A 16,827-nucleotide genomic window follows, 5' to 3' on the forward strand; every position below is an offset into this window, starting at 1 on the left:
CTGCGGACGGACGGACTGACTGACGGACGGACAACGCCATTTCAATACCCCCCCTCCCGATTTCATCGGCGGGGGATAATAATCTTTGGAAAACCACTTGTATTGCTTACTCATCTGAAAGAATTTTATGCCACTTGAAGGGTTTCAGCCCAACAAAGGTGATGGCAAAGTGATTTGAAAGTCAACGTCCAGCTTTGAATAGTAAAGGAAGGCTTTTTAGCTACTCAGTCATGCATTGCTCTGAGATAAATAAGAGCTGTCGTAGGACAGCAGCGCTCGACTATTCAACAGCCTTGTCAACTGAATGAATACAAAGGCCGAAAAAGGGGCATAATTTTTAACAAGAGGGCCATGAAGGCCCTGTATTGCTCACCTGACCTACTGACCTAAAGATCATCAAGATTAACATTCTGAACAAGTTTCATAAATGTGGCCTCTAGAGTGTTAACAAGCTTTTCCTTTGATTTGACCTAGTGACCTAGTTTTTGACCCCGTCTGACCCAAATTTAAACATGACCTATAAATTATCAAGATTAACATTCTGACCAAGTTTCATTTAGATATGGTCATAAATGTGGCCTCTAGAGTGTTAACTAGCTTTTCCTTTGATTTGACCTGTTGACCTAGTTTTAATCCTACATGACCCAGATTCAAGCTGGACCTTGAGATCATCACGATTAACATTCTGACTAAGTTTCATGAAGATGCAGTCATAAATGTGGCCTCTAGAGTGTTAACAAGCTTTTCCTTTGATTTGACCTGGTGACTTAGTTTTTGACCGCAGATAACCCAATATCAAATTGTCAAAGATTTTACCATAGGGTAACATTCTTACCAAGTTTCATTAAGATTAGGCCAAAACTGTGACCTCTAGAATGTTAACAAGCTTTTCCTTTGATTTGCCCTGGTGACCTAGTTTTTTTACCTCAGATGAACCAATATCAAACTCGTCCAAGATTATGTTGAGAGTAACATTCTGACTAAGTTTCATTAAGATTGGACCAAAATTGTGACCTCTTAGAGTATTAACAGTCAAATTGTACGACTGACGACGAACAACGGACACAGGGTGATCACAAAAGCTCACCTTGAGCACTTTGTGCTCAGGTGAGCTAAAAATGGTAAACAGGCTTATGGAACCTTCACAGTGCTTATCAGCTCATGACAGTGGACAAGTGTGAGTTTCAATCCATTCCCATTACTGGGTACTGAGATACCAGCTTACTTATAAGAGTTTAACAAAAAACTGTAAAGTTGTAAAGGGGGAATTATTTTGAAAAGATGCAAAGTAGAGTTACTGAACCTTGTCACTGCATGTCATATAATGACAGTGAACAAGTGTGTGAAGTTTCAATCCTTTCCCATTAGTAAATACTGAGATACCAGCTTAAATACTAGAGGCCCATGAAGGCACTGTATCGCTCACCTGACCTATTGACCTAAAGATCATTAAAATAGTTTCATTACGATATGGTCATAAAAGTGGCCTCTAAAGTGTTAACTAAATTTTCCTCTGATTTGACCTGGTGACCTAGTTTTTGACCCCATATGCCCCAGATTCTAACCTGACCTAAAGATCATCAAGATTAACATTCTGACTAAGTTTCATGAAGATACAGTCATAAATGTGCCCTTTAGAGTGTTAACAATCTTTTCCTTTGCTTTGACCCGGTGACCTAGTTTTTGACCCCACATGACCTGGATTTAAACTTGACCTAAAGGTCATCAAGATTAACATTCTAAGTTTTATAAAGATACAGTCATAAATGTGCCTCTAGAGTGTTAACAAGCTTTTCCTTTGATTTGACCTGGTGACCTAGTTTTTGACTCCACCTGACCCAGATTTAAACATGACCTATAGATCATGAAAATAAACATTCTGACAAAGTTTCATTAAGATATAATCATAAATGTGGCCTCTAAAGTGTTAATTAGGTTTTCCTTTGATTTGACATAGTGACCTAGTTTTTGACCCTACATGACCCAAATTCAAACTGGACTTTGAGATCAAATACAGTCAAAAATGGGGCCTCTACAGTGTTAACAAGCTTTCCTTTGATTTGACCTAGTGACCTAGTTTTTGACCACGCATGACCCAGATTCAAATTTCACTTAAAAATCATCAAGATTAACATTCTGACTAAGTTTCATAAAGATACAGTCATAAATGTGGCCTCTAGTGTGTTAACAAGCTTTTCCTATGATTTGACCTGGTGACCTAGTTTTTTATCCCACCTGACCCAGATTCTGACTAAGTTTCATTAAGATATGGCCATAAATGTGGCCTCTAGAGTGTTAACTAGCTTTTCCTTTGATATGACCTGTTGACCTAGTTTTTGACCCCGCCTGACCCTGATTTAAACATGACCTATAGATCATCAATATTAAAATCCTGACCTAGTTTCATTAAGATACAGTTATAAATGTGGCCTTTACACTTAACAAACTTTTCCTTTGATTTGACCCCAGTGACCTAGTTTTTGACCCCAGATGACCGAGTATCGAACTCATCCAAGATTTTTTAAGGGTAACATTCTGACCAAGTTCCATTTAGATTAAGCCAAAATTGTGATCTCGAGAGTGTTAACAAGTTTTTCCTTGATTTGAGCTGGTGACCTAGTTTTTAACCCCAGATGACCCAATATCGAACTCATCCAAGATTTTATTGAGGGTAACATTCTGAACAAGTTTCATTAAGATTGGGCCAAAATTGTGACCTCTAGAATGTTAACATGCTTTTCCTTTGATTTGACCTGGTGACCTAGTTTTTGACCCCAGATGACCCAATATCAAACTCATCCAAGTCTTTATTGAGGGTAACATTCTGACCAAGTTTCATTAAGATTAGGCCAAAACTGTGACATCTAGAGTGGTAACAAGCTGTTCCTTTGATCTGACCTGGTGACCTAGTTTTTGATCCCATATGACCCAATATCAAAGTCGTCCAAGACTTTATTGAGAGTAATATTCTGACCAAGTTTCACTAAGATTGGGCCAAAATTGTGACCTCTAGAGTGTTAACAAACTTTTCCTTTGATTTGACCTGGTGAATTAGTTTTTGACCCCAGATGACCCAATATCAAATTAATCCAAGATTCTATTGAGTGTAACATTCTGACCAAGTTTCATTAAGATTAGGCCAAAATTGTAACATCTAGAGTGTTAACAAGGTTTTTCTTTGATTTGACCTGGTGACCTAGTTTTTGACCCCAGATGACCCAATATCGAACTTGTCCATGATTTTATTGAGAGTAACATTCTGAACAAGTTTCATTAAGATTGGGCCAAAATTGTGACCTCTAGAGTGTTAACAGTCAAATTGTTGATGACAATGACGCCGACGACGGACGGACAACGGACACAGGGCGATCACAAAAGCTCACCTTTGAGCACTTTGTGCTATGGTGAGCTAAAACTGCAAAGTAGAGTTATGGGACCTGCATAGAACATGTCATATCATGTATTATGGATATCGAATGAAAATGTGATTAAAGTAGAATATGCTTTTGTAAAAAAGTGCATGTCTCTCCCAATGCATAGTCGTATAATTATGGAAGAAGTCAACAGAGGACAAGAGGAAAAGTCAAACAAAAGGGGTCACGTACTCTGTAATTCCTATCTCCCTATGAAGTTTGAAGGTTCTAGGTCAAATGGTTCTCAAGTTATAAACCAGATCTATCTGCTGCGACCTTGACCTTTAATACAGTGACCCCAAAATCAATCGGGGTAATGTACTCTGCATGTCTGATCATCCTATGAAATTTCAACAGTCTAGGTCAAGTGGTTCTCAAGTTATTGATCAGAAATGGCTTTTCATGTTCAGGCCCCTGTGACCTTGACCTTGACCAAAATCAATAGGTTTCATCTACTCTGCATGACAAATCATTTTATGAAGTTTCAACATTCTGGTCATGTGGTTCTCAAGTTACTGATTGGAAATGACTTTCCATGTTCAGCCCCTTGTGACCTATAATAGAGTGACCCCAAAATCAATAGGGGTCATCTACTCTGCATGATACATCATCTTATCAAGTTTCAACATTCTGGGTCAAGTGATTCTCAAGTTACAGACCGGAAATGGTTTTCCTTGTTCAGACCCGTGACATTGACCTTTAATGCAGTGACCCCAAAATCAATAGGATTCATTTACTCTGCATGACCAATCATCCTCAGAAGTTTCAACATTCTGGGTCAAAGGGTTCTCAAGTTGTTGATTGGAAATGGTTTTCCATGTTCAGGCCCCTGTGACCTTGACCTTTGATGGAGTAACCCCAAAAGCAATAGGGGTTGTCTACTCTATAAGCCCTGCCACCCTATGCAGTTTGAAGATTCTAGGTCAAATGGTTCTCCAGTTTTTATAGAAAATGAAGTGTGACGTATGGGTGGACTGAAGGACGGATGGACAGGGCAAAAACAAGTTGGGGTAGACATATAATGAAACAATATCCAGAACATTTAACTAAGGAACGAACACTTTTAAATTAGTTCTTCATGTATAGACTGTTTAATGCACACCAAGCTACAGGCCATATTTTTTGCAGCTGATATATGTAACAACAGCACTGAAATGTCGAGCAACATATGCCTGATGGTATGACCTTTGACCCCTAAGTGTGACCTTGACCTTGAAGCCAGCCATCCGAAACATACGCTCTGCATGTCTTGATATGATGAACATTTGTGCTGAGTTTCTTTAAAATCCTTCAAGCAGTTCAACAGTCACAGAGCAGGAACCAAACAAACTCATATGATCTATGACCCCTAAGTGTGACCTTAACCTTAAAGCTAGCCATCCAGAACATGTGCTCTGCACGTCCTCTCGATGTGATGAATGTTTGTGTCAAGTTTCTTTGAAATCTTTCAAGGGGTTCAAGAGTTACAGAGCTATGACCTTTGACCCCTAAATGTAACCTTGACATTGAAGCCAGCCATACAAAACATGCACTTTTCATGTCGTCTTGATATGGTGAACATTTGTGCCAAGTTTCTTTAACATCCTTCAAGCAGTTAAAGAGTTACAGAGTGGACAATAAACAAACTTATATGACCTTTGACCCCTAAGTGTGACCCTGACCATGAAGCCAGCCATCCAGAACATGTGCTTTGCACGTTGTCTTGATGTGGTGAACATTTGTGCCAAGTTTCTTAACAAGAGCTGTCACAGGAGACAGCCTGCTCGACTATTTCGATGCAGGATAGTGAAACTGGGCACATCTGAGGAAACTGGAGCTGTCATTGGAGTGTTTAATGACTCCAATGGTGGATGAAGATATTGCACAATAGCTTAAGTAGTAAAGATAAAGTGTATTAAAGCACTATATAAGTATAATTCTAAGCAAAAAGGGGGCATAATTCATAAAATATTGGTGCAAGAGTTATGCATCTTGTGTAATATGATGTGGGTGATGATGTGGAACAACTACTTCAAGTTTGAATCAAATCCATTTCATAATACCTGAAATATAGTGAAAATGCATCAAAATTAACCTTAATTTCTAAGTAAAAGGGGGCATAATTCATGAATATTGGTGCCAGAGTTATGCTTCTTGTGTCATATGATGTGGGTGATAAGGTGGAACAACTATTTAAAGTTTGAATCAAATCCATCTAGTTAATAACTGAGATAGAGTGAAAGTGTATCAAAACTTTAACCTGAAATTCTAAGTAAAAAAGTGGGGATAATTCATGAAAGATTGGTACAAGAGTTATATCCCTTGCAGAGGCACCATACACATACATGAATTCATTATATTTCTAGGGGGTGGGGTCCGGGGCATGCTCCCCTTGAAAATTTTTGAATTCTGTATCCCATTAGGTGCATTCTGGAGTACTTTGAGGCAAAATTCTAAGTAAATAATTTTTAACAAGTTTCAAAAATTTTGTTACATCTAAGCATATTTCTGAGATAAAACATGGTATCGATAGGTTTACATTAAAGGTATGATGTATTTCCTGATGAAATTCGCAGTAAAACTTGGTCGGACACTAATTATAGCTTTACTACAGGTATACCAAGTGGGGAAATTGTACAAATGAACATTGCTCCATTTAGCCATCAAAACATCTTTGTATATATATGGTGTAGAAACTGCACCGACATCCATTTTAAAAATCTCTCGGTTGTAACATCATTTGGATACTTATTGAAAACAATGATCAAACAAAAACTTTCACGCATGAATTGTTTGTCTCTGTACTGTATAGTTTATACTAAAGAAAACACACCACCATTATTCCGACACTGCATAAATATCATTCAGGTTAACCAAGTAGTAATTTGAGTTTTTTTTAAAAAACTCACTCTGTAACTTTTTGATATGCAGTGATTACTAGATCTAGTTTTTGTGCCTAATCCGGGTTAGGCATTGATTTCTATTGCTTTTCTGTGCCACTTTATTTTCGTCATTTTTTAAACAGCGTACTCTCGTGCGTATTTGCGTTTGCCTGGTTACGCCCCTGCCTTGTGTCATATGATGTGAGTAATGATGTTGAACAACAGTTTCAAGTTTGAATCAAATCCATTTAGTAATAAATGAGATATTAAATATTGGTGTGAGAGTTATGGCCCTTGTGCCATATGATGTGGGTGAAGATGAGGAATAACTATTTTAAGTTCAAAGCAAATCCGTTCAGTAATTACAGAGATAAGGAGAAAAAAGAATGTGTACAAAAACTTTAACCCAGGTGGGGCTGCGGAATGAAACAGATGCCGACACCGGGGAGAGTAGGATAGCTATCCATATACTTTGTATAAATGAGCTAAAAATCCCTAAGCAGTTCAAGTTACTGAGCTGAAACGAAACAAACTGATATGACATTTGACCCCGAAGTGTGACCTTGACCTTGAAACCAGCCATCCGAAACATGTGCTTTGCATGTCATCTTGATGTGGTAAACATTTGTGTAAAGTTTTTTCGAAATCCTTCAAGGGGTTCAAGAGTTACAGAGCAGACACAAAACTGCTAAAGGAAGGAAGGATGGATGGATTGATGGACAAGGGGATCATAATATAATTACGTCTCTTTGGGCGTATAAAAAATATTCACACTGATTATTTGAAATTTTACCGAATTGATAATTTATTTGATTAGAACGATTTTCATGATAATTATCTCCTGATACTATCTCACCACATAATGAATTGATGTGATGGTTAAATCTGAGTATGTTTTTTTTATTCATTTTGTAAAGGAACACAATTCCTCCGAATGGGTGCCAGGTACATTTATAGCCCAAATCATCAATTTCTTAAAATTTTCTCAGTGCAAGGCCCCCTTAAATGGCCGAAAGAGGGGAGGATTCTATATTGTAACCAGATGCTATTGTCTCAGTAACACATAGATTTTCACCTTCAGGGATACCTGGACAACTTCTTACCATTATTATTCTAAAAAGATTATCCTTTAAAGATGGTCAATCACAGTTGAACAACATTTTAGGACATTTTTCAGTTTTCATATATTCTGTAAGCTGAGATTCCTAGCTTTGGACAGCTTTCTGAAAATTGTACAAACAATATCATGTTCAGGTATATATTCTATTCAGATTAGTTCTTATAAACATTTTCAGAATGAAAGGTGTGTCTAAGTCTACTGGCAGAAATTATTTCTAGGAAATCAAAATGGATAGATAAAGTGAATGCTTTAAGGTGATTAATCACATTTAAGCAACATTTTATGACATTTTTTAATTTTAAGTGTATTCTGATGAGATTCATGTATATTTAATTACTTTTAATGAAACTTTGTAATTATCTCCCTTTAATATAAAAATATTTAAGAAGTGGACTATATCCTTAGATTTCAATATAATTTCTAGTTTTACATTTGCATTTCATAAATATTGGGATATTTTTCAATTACCTGAAACAAAAGGCAAGTTTTAAAACAGCATGTAGCTTAGGAATTCATCTATTTTCAATCTTATCTTGGTTGTGCAACTGAGATAGACAAAGGGAGGTAATAATAATTTTATAAACTTGGATTTCTATTGAATTTGGCAAAACCTATACTATTTGATGCAGGTCTTGACAAATCTAATACAAAAGTGCTGATACTGATATTATTCCGTACACAAAATATATTTATTCAATCTATACTTGTGCTAAAATAATAATATCTTGGTTGGGCAACTAGGATAGGAAAATCATATTTTAAAAAAAAAACTTCCAAATAAAATCTTAAACATGTATAAGAACTCAGTGAACACAAATAAATGTAAATGATTAGTTGTTAAGGTTTTGAACAAATCCATCAGTTGACCAAAATCTGATTAACTACATTTAAACTGTTTAAGTTTCATTACTCTTTATAAATGGGCAAGAATCCACCAGGATCCATCGGTTTAAGCAAGAGTCAAGTAATTAATAGTTTTGATATGATTGTACTGGTGACCTTGAAGGAAATCAAGATAACAGAAGTGGAGGACCAATGCTTCCGGAAACAAAAATTGAATGTCTTTTGTCAAATCATCACAAAAGCCCACCTTGTCACTATGTGACAAGAGAGCTAAAAAGTGAATATACTGAAAAGGCTTCGTACTCTATAATATGTACTGCACTGTTTTGCTATAGTGTGAAAATGTACAAAAACATCTTTGTGAAAAAAAATGAACAGGTCACACAAATGGCTGAAATGTAAAACAGCTGATGAGCATTGCTTTGAGGAAACAGAACTTTAGAAATTGATCAAGAGGTGTCCCCATCATTATAAACCACTTTGAGATTTATAAAATTTAAATGTCATCTCAAAAGCTAACCCTACACAAGTTGCTTAGATGTATTTTATGCCCAGAAATTGATCTTGAAGGGTACCTTTTAGTATTTCATATCTTTTCCAAAATCAATAATTTACAAATCATTTTCCCCATTATACCATTACCAGAATAACAATAACTTGACAAAAATGGGCCTTAGCAGAACTTTTGAAATGACTAATCTTTTCAAATGTTATTTATGACTTTGTGCATGGAATTCCAGTCATTGATTACACTGTAACAGAATATAAGAGTCTTTCACTGGCTGAAGGTGCTGATGGAAATATATGGCTTGAGGGTAATTGTTTAGGCTGAGTAACAAGGCTCTGCCGAGTTACCACGAAAAGAGCCGAGTTACCATGAAACACTTACTTGAGAGCCAGATATTTCTATCCCCACCTTCAACTAGTAATAGATTCTTTTTCTTGCATGCCATATTCTTCAATCAATAGAACAAATAAAATGTTTTTCTTTTACATCTAATATCTTACTATTGTAGCATTCATTAATAAGTTACAGCACATAAGACAACTTACATCTTGGGGTGTAAGAAGTTTTTCTAGCACTTGAAAAAATGGAAAAAATCCTGTTAGGCATGCAAGAAGGTTACCTTATCTTTCTCATAACATTTGAGCCCACTGTTTCATGAAAACCCTTAAAGGGGTTTAGGAGATACTGAGCAGACACAAAATAGAAGGCTAAAACCTTTGACCTTGAGTTGTGACCTTGACCTTGAGCTGACATGGCTAACTCATGAGTTCTGCACATCGTCTTGATGAGGTGATCATAATAAATAAATTGACCGAAGTTTCATGAAAATCCTTCAGGGGGTTTAGGACAATCAGAGCAGACACAAAATGGAAGGCTCAAATATTTGACCTGAAGTTGTGACCTTGACCTTGAGCCAACATGGCTGACACACAAGTTCTGCACATCATCTTGATGTGGTGATCATTTGACCCATGTTTAATGAAAATCCTTCAAGGAGTTACAGAGCGGACACAAAGTGTTACAGATGGATTGATGGAAGGATTGATGGACGGACAGATGGAGACCATTCCTATTATCACCCACCACTTGAGGCGGGGGATTAAATATTAGCCCCTCAAAGTCTCATACCAAGCCCCTGGGAAATATTGACCCCACTGGAAGGTTATCCCCTACCCTCCAAATGATGTTCAGGTTTCTAAGAAGCCAAGTTATCGGTCAAAATAGCAATTACTCTACCTGACTGTATGTCATTCCATCTGTCCGTCTGTCTGTTAGTTTGTTTACTGACTTATATGACTTGAATCATTTGTGCAATATCTTTATTGTGTGGAGAAAGTTTTCCAATGTGTCAATTAACTCTATAATTTTTTTTACATTGTCATAACTACTGTCAGTAAGCTTGTCTTGTCTTATTATGTTAATGCTAACTACTCTTTGATAATATGAATAAGTGATTTATCTGACATGTTAGAATTTTGTTCCTACAGTAGAATATGTTCCTTTTTGATTTACCAAGCAAATAAGCTTCTGAAGCATCACCATTCATTATGATAAAGGTAATTTTTTTATTTATCCCCAGCAAGTTGCTGGTACCCATCTACAGTTAAGTGGACTGCAATCATGATAATGTACCTTGCCTAAGGTTACACTGCAATGGGAGTAGCAAGGAATCGCACCTTGAGCCTTAACTCCAAAAGAAAGCGACCTACTCTCTCAACCAATGCATCTGTGTTTGCCAGGCATGTGTCAATGGTCATATATAAGCACCTCGACATCAAAAGCAGAGTCAAACCCTTCAGCAAGACAGGCTTTTGAACAACTCAGCATTGAAAGCTGTCAAACCCTTCAGCAAGACAGGCTCTACAACACCGAGTCATGACAATGACCACAATGAAAATTATCCTTTTCCCGCCAGTTTAACTGCTTTCTATTGGGATGTGCATGTTTATGCCTCCCGCCTCTTATTTGCAGAGCTACAAAATGACATCTTTGCTTTATAAATCAAAATGGAACATAATCTTCTGTGGATTATCAATTACTATATTTTAAATACTGAAAAAAATACACAGGTATCAGTATGAACAATGAGTAGTTCGCATCAAAAACGTAACAATAGTCACCATTCAAAATGTCAATTCTAAATGTTTGGCAATTTTAGTTAAAGCAGGAATTAGTGAAGAATAATCTTTGGAAACAACAAATAGTTGAATATACAATAAAAAAAGACTTAATTTATCATTAAATTTATCATTAAATAAAATGTTTAAGCATAAATGCTTGAGAAAAGAAAATAAAAGGAAAAAACCTGCTTATATATTTATAGAATTGATTCTCCTAAAAAGTGAGGTATTGGTGTGTCTGTCAATATGTATGGTCACCACGGATAATTATACACTATTTCACAGATATGGAACATTGTAAGGCTATGACTGATGTCACATACACGTCTTTTATGACATCTGTCCTTTTCCCTTAGACGTCTCAATTTTTGACAAATCAACATTGGCTTCAGAAACCATAAAAACATTGTGTAAAATAACTTCATATTGGAGCAAGATGATTTTTAAGTTCACTCCTTTCATGCCCATGTTTATTAAATGAAAAGTTAGAATCAATTCAAACATTCTTAGTAGAGGATCACCCAAGAAATGCAGCATTAAGGTTTAAGCATGACAAAATTACCAATCAAAATCATTTTGGGAATGTCACCAAAACACATAGCATTGGGGAAATAGCATTGCAAATTATTTAAATTTGAAAAAAAAAAAAGGATTCCAACATGTATTTGAAAATAATAACTTTTCTTTTTACACCTTTTTGTAACATATACAGTTAAAACAAATCTATAGTTACAGACATTTAAAAAGAGAGTTACACTATGTGTCACAAATTAAATCTACTTAAAGACCCAGCCAGTGTGTCACAAATCAAATCCACTTAAAGACCCAGCCAGTGTGTTACAAATTAAATCCACTTAAGTACCCTGCCACTAAATACCCTACCAATATGTTACAAATTAAATCTGCTTAAACTGACCATGCCAGTGTGTCACAAATTAAATCCACTTAAAGACCCTGCCAGTGTGTTACAAATTAAATCCATGCCATCGAGTCCACTTAAAAACCTTGCCACTAAATCAGTGTTTTAAAAGTAATTCATTTAACAAAACAATTTAACCATGCTACTGTTTTTCAATATAACTGAAGAGTCAATCCACTGTGTTTCATAACGTTCTTTTTACAAAGTACTTCATTCAACATTAATTCACTGTGACTTTAAACCTTCATCCACTATGTTAATTGTTTACAGAATAATTCATTTTACATTCATTCACCGTACTTTACTGAACACCTTTGGGTTTTACAGAATGATTTAAACATTCTAATGAAATATTTTTCATTAGAAGAGAGATTTTCATTTGAAGAGAATAATCAGTTAAAATTTATATCAGAATAAAACTTTTAGATATAAATCTCAAAATTCATGTTTTCATTATAGTAAAAATATTCAATAGCTGACCTTTAATCTACTCATTTCATCCTTTTTTTCTGGAAATCTAATCCAGAAATACATGCAAGTGTATCCTTTTTTTCAGTAACTTTTCCTTCAATGTTTTTTTCTTCTTTCAGTAATTATGATTAAAAGAACTGGTAATATGATTTTTAACTTTGGCACAAAAACAAAATGTCATTAAATTTCCTGTTTCATACATAAACCATGTTCGAGAAGTCCGATAATTTTGATAGGCTTGTCATTTTTTTTAAGCACAGAAAACATAAAGCCTGGCCATAACTGCCATAAGAATGCAGTGATACAGAAGTTTTCTGAAACCAGCAGCCAGAATTTCTTTCTTACCTTACCATATCCCTAACATATGATTATTTCAAGTAAAATGCAAGAAGTGGTAGTTTAAAATTTCAATCTTGACTTTAATGATTTTTTTCTTCCATTTTTCCTGTTCCTAAAAGGCAGTAATATGTAACTATCTGAACGTACAACCAAGAATGCTACAGAATAAATTTGTAAATTTGGTGAAGATCCATCAAGCATTAAAGGTATTTCAATTCTGTTTTTAAAGGTGGTATAATCAGATCTTGGTCAACACATGTATGGATTTGTTTCAAAACTTTTAACAGTTAATCATATACAGTTAAAATATGTGTTCAATGAGATCTTATTTCATATACCGTAAGATTTTCTCTGGAAGTATTTTTAAAATTTGATTTTCCTATCCTGGTTGCCCAACCAAAATAGCATTATTTTAGCATAAGTATAAATTGAATAAATATATTTTGCCTTGGGAATGATATCAATATAAGCACTTTTGTATTAGAACTGTCAAAGATCTGCATCAAAAAGTATCCATTTTGCCAAAATTCATTAGAAATCCAAGTTTATAAAATCATTATTACCTCCCTTTACCTATCCTGGCTGAGCAGGCCAAGACAAATTGAAAAGTAGATGAATTCCTAAGCTACATGCTGTTTTAAAAATTGCATTTTGTTTCAGGTTGTTGAAATATCCCAATATTTATCAAATACAAATATAAAACTAGAAGTTAGTGCAATCCACAGAAATAGCCCACTTTTTAAATAGTTTTATATCACAGGGAGGTTATTACAAAATTTAATAAAAGTAATAAAATGAGCCGTGCCATGGGAAAACCAACATAGTGGGTTTGCGACCAGCATGGATCCAGACCAGCCTGCGCAACCGCGCAGTCTGGTCAGGATCTATGCTGTTCGCTAACAGTTTCTCTTATTCCAATAGGCTTTGAAAGCGAACAGCATGGATCCTGACCAGACTGCGCAGATGCGCAGGCTGGTCTGGATCCATGCTGATCGCAAACCCACTATGTTGGTTTTCTCATGGTGCGGCTCATTAATGTACAATTCCAGTAATGATCTAACTCTATGTAATGGGTCTTTTTGCTCCTTCATTAAATTAATCTCTAACTAACAGAATGTAAGAAAACTGAAAAGTGTCATAATTAAAGTCCAAACTGAATTGACTACCTTTTGTTCTGGCAGTCCCTAAAATGGGTTATGCGAGATAAATTGAAGTAAGACGATCCATCGAGAGACAGAGGCTATACATGAATGCTACAGACCAAGTTTTCTGAAGATCCATCAAGTGTTTTGTTTAAGGCTTTAAATTAGCTGACCTTTTTGAACAAATTAGAGAGGGCTTGAAAGCCTTCATAAAGATGCTTTGTTGAAGTCATCAGATTACTGTTTTTAAGTCCACAAAAAAACAGGTAGAGATACCTTAAAATACACCTAAAATTTGAAAGTGACATTTATGTTGTACCACAGAAAAGTGGTCTTGGCTTTTGCCTACAGTCAATTATAAAAAAAGTTACAGTTTAAGTTATTTGTAATAAACAAATAAGGGAAGTTATCTTTAAAAAAAAAAAAATCCACACAAAAATCCTTATTAGGTAGAGATAGGTCAGATTACACCTCAAAATTGGAAGTAACATGCATGTTGTACTACTGTACAGAAAAGTTGTCTCAATTTTTCCCTACGACTAGTAATGAAAAAGTTACAATATACGCTATTTATAGTAACAACAAAGGGAAGTTATTCTAAAGAAGGGACCTGCGCATAACATTCCATCACATGATGGTGTACAATTGTGCCAAGTTACATAAAAATCCCTTAATGCATGAAGAAGAAATGCTCTGGACAAAGTCATTCTTGTATATGAAGTGTGACCTTGACCTTAGACCTAGGGACCTGGTTCTAATGCGTATGACATTCCATCTCGTGGTGGTGAACATTTGTGCCAATTTATATCAAACTCCCTCCATGCATGAAAAAGAAATGCTCCGGACAGTCATTCTTGTATTTGACCTTTGACCTCTAAGTGTGAACTTGACCTTAGACCTAGTTTTCATTCTTGTATCTTTGGCCTCTGTGACCTTGACCTTAGACCTAGGGATCTGGTTCTTGCGCATGACACTCTGTCTCATCATGGTGAACAATTAATTTGGCCAAGTTACATCAAAATCAAACCATGCATGAAAGAGAAATGCTCCGGACAAAGTCATCCTTAAATTTGACTTTTGACCTCTAAGTGTGACCTTGACCTTAGACCTAGGGACCTGGTTCTTGCGCATGACACTCCGCCTCATGATGGTGAACCATTGTGCCAAGTTTCATCAAAACCCCTCTATGCACGAAGAACATAATTATGCTCCGGACAAAGTAATTCTTGAATATGACCGGAGATTTCATGACATTAGCTCAAATAAGTGCCCCAATTTGAACACAGTTGGGAATGGACCTTATATTATGATGCTACAGACCAAGTTTGATGAAGATCCTTCTAACGGTTTATGATAAAAAGTCGTATAAGAGTATTTCTAATTTTGGCTCTAGTGGCCCCTAAAAGGGACCAAGTGCCGCTATTGAACAAATGTGAGGCAGAACCTTATAATGATGCCCTAGACCAAGTTTGATGAAGATCCTTCATGTGGTTCATGAGAAAAAGTTATTGAAAGTTATTTCAAATTTAAGCTTTGGGGTTGGGGTCCCATTTGACCAAAATTAGGAGAGCCTTATAATGATGCTGTACAGACCAAGTTTGATGAATATCTATCAAGTGGTTCATGAGAAAAAGTTCTTTAAAGGTTTTTTCTATTTTTAGCTCTTGTGGCCCCTAAAAAACGACCAAGGTGAACCATCTGAACAAACTTGATAGAGATCCATGCCAGGATTCTACTGCCCAAATTTTGTGTAAGTCTGACCTGCAGTTTCTGAGGAGATGTTTAAGTAAACAATGTTGACACTGGACGATGGACCATCCAACTATATATATATATGTATATATACTAATAACTCACCCTTAAACGAAGTTCAGGTGAGCTAAAAATTAAGTACTAATAACTGCACTGAATATCAGTTAGCTTACATGTGCTCTTTGTATGCTGATGAGCTGAAAATGTAATTCCCAAGTCATGATGCAAAAAGGGAGGACTCCTGCTAAACATGTGCAGCTATACATTATAAATAAAGGCACTTCCATCTTTTCAGAAACATTTAATTCTATGACATTATAGAACATTGGGAAACATATTGATTATTGTTTTGAAAACTAGCTGAAAACTCACATCTGTCTGTCTTTCAATTGCTTCCTTATCAGTTTGGACAGTACCAGTAACTGTTAAAAGCGGTGCTTACCAAAAATATACTGACTATGTGGCGAACAGTGCAGATCTTGATAATCATGTCCAGCATAAGGGTTACTAACCCTGTGACTTACCATCTGTTACATGACCTGTACTATGTCTGACTCTATCTTAGCTTCATTTTTTGTCTCGGTATAAACTAACTTTTGACTTTTCAACTTCATACCTGAAAAAAAAACAAGACCAATTGAAAAATACAATCTCTTTCACATACACGAGGTTTTTCTTTGATTTGACCTAGTGACCTAGTTTTTGACCTCAGATGACCCATATTCTAATTCGGCATAGATTTCATCAAGGTTACAATGCTGACCAAATTTCATGAAGATCAACTGAACAAGAGCACCGCCTTGCGGGTGCTGATGCTCATCTGATTTTTTTGTATAATAGAAAAATTGTCCTACCCATGATTTTCTAAGTCCAAAAAGGGCCATAATTCTTGCAAAAAAATTCTGTTTCTTGATGTACAGAATCAGCTTATAATGGCGAAAGACAGTTGCAAGTTTCAAAGCAATATCTTTGATAGCTTTGGAGGAAAGTTTATCTAAACATAAAACTTAACCAGTAAATCTGATATTTTCTAAGTCCAAAAGGGGCCATGATTCTTGCAAAAAGCAGGACAGAGTTATGTTTCTTACTATACAGGGTCAGCTTATGATGGTGAACAACCGTTGCAAGTTTCAAAGCAATAGCTTTGATAGTTTTGGAGAAAGGTTGACCTAAACATAAAACTTAACCAAGAAAACTGATATTTTCTAAGCCCAAAAGGGGCCATAATTCTTGCAAAAAGCAGGATGGAGTTATGTTTCTTGCCGTACAGGGTCAGCTATTGATGGTGAACATAACTGTTGCAAGTTTCAAAGCAATACCTTTGATAGTTTAGGAGAAA

General features: G+C 35.8%; 1 protein-coding gene across 1 annotated transcript in view; it reads right to left on the minus strand.

Annotated features, from left to right (window-relative positions):
* LOC123542054 (ubiquitin carboxyl-terminal hydrolase 8-like) overlaps positions 1–16,031 on the minus strand; it is a 72,803-nt gene extending 56,772 nt beyond the window's left edge. The window contains exon 1 of the mRNA XM_053531134.1: positions 16,013–16,031. The gene's annotated coding sequence lies outside the window, so the exon portion shown is untranslated. The remainder of the gene's footprint in view (positions 1–16,012) is intronic.
* Between the last annotated feature and the right edge of the window lie 796 nt (positions 16,032–16,827).

This window comes from Mercenaria mercenaria, chromosome 19 (assembly GCF_021730395.1).
Source record: "Mercenaria mercenaria strain notata chromosome 19, MADL_Memer_1, whole genome shotgun sequence".
NCBI lineage: Eukaryota > Metazoa > Mollusca > Bivalvia > Venerida > Veneridae > Mercenaria > Mercenaria mercenaria.